The sequence below is a fragment of the Moschus berezovskii genome, chromosome 21 (genome assembly GCF_049115385.1).
Source record: "Moschus berezovskii isolate FMDL1 chromosome 21, NW_MosBer_1.0, whole genome shotgun sequence".
Classification (NCBI taxonomy): Eukaryota; Metazoa; Chordata; class Mammalia; order Artiodactyla; family Moschidae; genus Moschus; species Moschus berezovskii.
This window is the reverse complement of record NC_142480.1, coordinates 35,710,036-35,712,688: the sequence shown is the minus strand read 5'-3', so window position 1 is coordinate 35,712,688 and position 2,653 is coordinate 35,710,036.

The window sequence follows — 2,653 nt, the reverse complement described above, 5'->3', positions numbered from 1 at the left end:
AAACTGAGAGCTCTAACCACTCCAGAATTGGGGTGGAGGTGGGTAGCCTGGGGTGAGGGAGATGTTGTACACCTGGCTGACTTCTGTATCTATTAACTGGCATGGGCCTTGAAGGGGCTGTGACTGTGCCATCCCTGGTGCCATTCCTTCTGGTGGAATCTCACTGTGTGTGTAGGGATGTGAGAGGACAGAGATGGGAGAGCACAAGGGCAGAAGGAGCTGAATTGGAACCCGAGTCCTGGCTCCCTGCCCAGTGACCTCCCATCCTACTCGATAGATGCTAGACTACAGGGCGTGTGACTCTGAAATCCGGGGGGCCAGGCAAGGGCAGAGCTAAGCCCGACCAAGCCTGGATGGGGCACCAAACCTCTGGGCTTCTCATGGTGTCCTGGGAGGAAGGAGGAGCCCTGTCAGCAGTTTTGGTCATGCTCAGAAATAAGCAGAACAGACAGCCTGTGTCTAATGCAATGAGGACACCAGGAAGGCCCCCACTGGTCTCATCGCCTGAAATCACTCCACTAATACTTGCTTCTGTTGGTAAGCTCTGTCCTTCTGGGCTGCCCCTCCAGGATTCCAGCACCCTTGGGGGAGAACTCAGGCTTTGGGGGTTTGAATAAAAGTTTCAAGTGTGAGAAGACCTCAGGAGGTCTTGGCAGCAGTGATGGGGGAACATCGGGAAAGAACCCTGTGGCTTCAGTCTGGCTGGGGTGGGTCTCTGGCCAACCTCCTTTCAAACACTAATGCCAGCTGTGTTTATAGCTCTGGGCCACAGGGATGTTCTCACTGAACAAAAATTCTGAGGCTCTGAGCCTCAAGGGACTGACATCACTTGGAGCAGGTGCAGGTAGGTCAGGCTGTGGTATAGGCAGGAGGCCCTGCAGGGAAGATAAAACTCAGGATTCCAGGGCCTTCTCCTCCATCACATGCCTTCTCCCACGGGCATCCTGCTGGGAAGGAAGGAGGCTTAGCCTCTGCCAGAGCAAATGGCCGGTGGCCAGATGGGGACAGTGTTCTTCATCTGCTCCACTCCACTGGCCAGCCATGCGATCTTAGTCAAGTCCCTTCACTCCCTGAAGTCTTGACTTTCTTGGCTATTAAATGGGGCCAATGTGACTGGCCTCCCTAGGCCGCTATATCAGAGCCAGAGAGCATGGAGAACCAAGTGCTGAGTGAGCTCAGTGTGGGACCTTACCAGCAAATGTAGGCTGCTTTTTTACTTCACATGACCACTGTCACTGTATTATTTTTGTTATTATAGTGTTATTTTTGTAAGTTCAATGCTGGCTGCTGAGATAAGCTCCCAGGGCACCTATGGGTCATATTGGGCCTCCACCCACTTCGCCCAAATTTCTGCCCTCTGGGGCCCTTGGCCAAGGCCCACAACTGCACATGGGCAGGTGTGAGCAGTCAAGTCCCAGGAAGGTCTTCAGAATAGGCACTGGATCTTCTCTGCAATTCTGGGACCCTGATGCCAGCATCACCTTCCAAGGGCAGCAGCTACATGAAGATCAAGGCAGAGAGTGAAGTGGAAAGAGTTTCTGGATTTTGGAATCCCAGCTTGGATACCCGCTAGTTCTGTGACGTTGGGCAGTCACAAAAATGCTCTGAGCCTTAGTAACCTAAGGACAGTGTTACCTACTTAACAAGACCAAGTGATGATTAAATATCACACACATATACACACAAACACACGCACACTCCTGGCCCATTTGACAGGTATACGGTGGTGGTGGTTTAGTTGCTAAGTCATGTCTGACTTGTGATCCCACGGACTGTAGCCTGCCAGGCGCCTATGTCCAGGGGATTCTCCAGGCGAGAATAAAAGAGTGGGTTGTCATTTCCTTCTCCAGAGGAGCTTCCCAACCCAAGAATCAAACCCAGGTCTCCTGCATTGCAGGCAGATTCTTTACCAACTGAGCTATGAGGGAAGCCCCAGATATATGGTAAACACTTGAAAATATAACCATCTTTAGTTTGCCTTTCTTACTAGGACCTTAGACAAAAGTGCCCTACTTTTAATAGCTTCTTCAATTAGTCACCAGGGTCAGGCTCAGTCTGGGGCTAGAGTCATAGCTCTCAGGCTTGTCCAAAAAACCCAAAGATCCTATGAGTATGACTAACTGGGCTGATCTGTGCCCTGTCTCTCTTACCCTGGCCGGGACCAAGCCTGTTCCCTGTGCACAGAGGAAGCAGCCCTCCCCCTCCCAGTACTGGCTTTGTCCCCCTCTTTAGCTCTGGGCAGCAGGCAGCCACAGAAGCAGCTGCCAACAGGCCGCCCAGCCAGCCAGCCCTTGGCCAAGGGTCAGAACCCTGCAGGCCATCTCCTGGCTGGTCCCCTCCCCACACTCTGCTTGCTGGGACACTCCCCACCTGTCAGGGCCACGGTCTTCCTGGTCCCTGCTGTGCTCTGTCAGGCAGGTCTCTCTGTGCCAAGCTGAGAGGCAGGTGCTGGGCACTGCCCAGACCCCAGAGCCTTGAATCAAGCCTCTCAGGAGAGCCCTTGGGCCTGGCCACTGGCCCAGCAGACCTCGAGGTGTAATCTGTTGGGTGGTACAACTGGAGCTCTTGTTGCCTCTAAGGAACTGAGACAGTTTACCAGGCCAGAGCGCAAGCCAACCCAGCAAGCCTGGAACTAGCATGGGTGCCAAGTCTT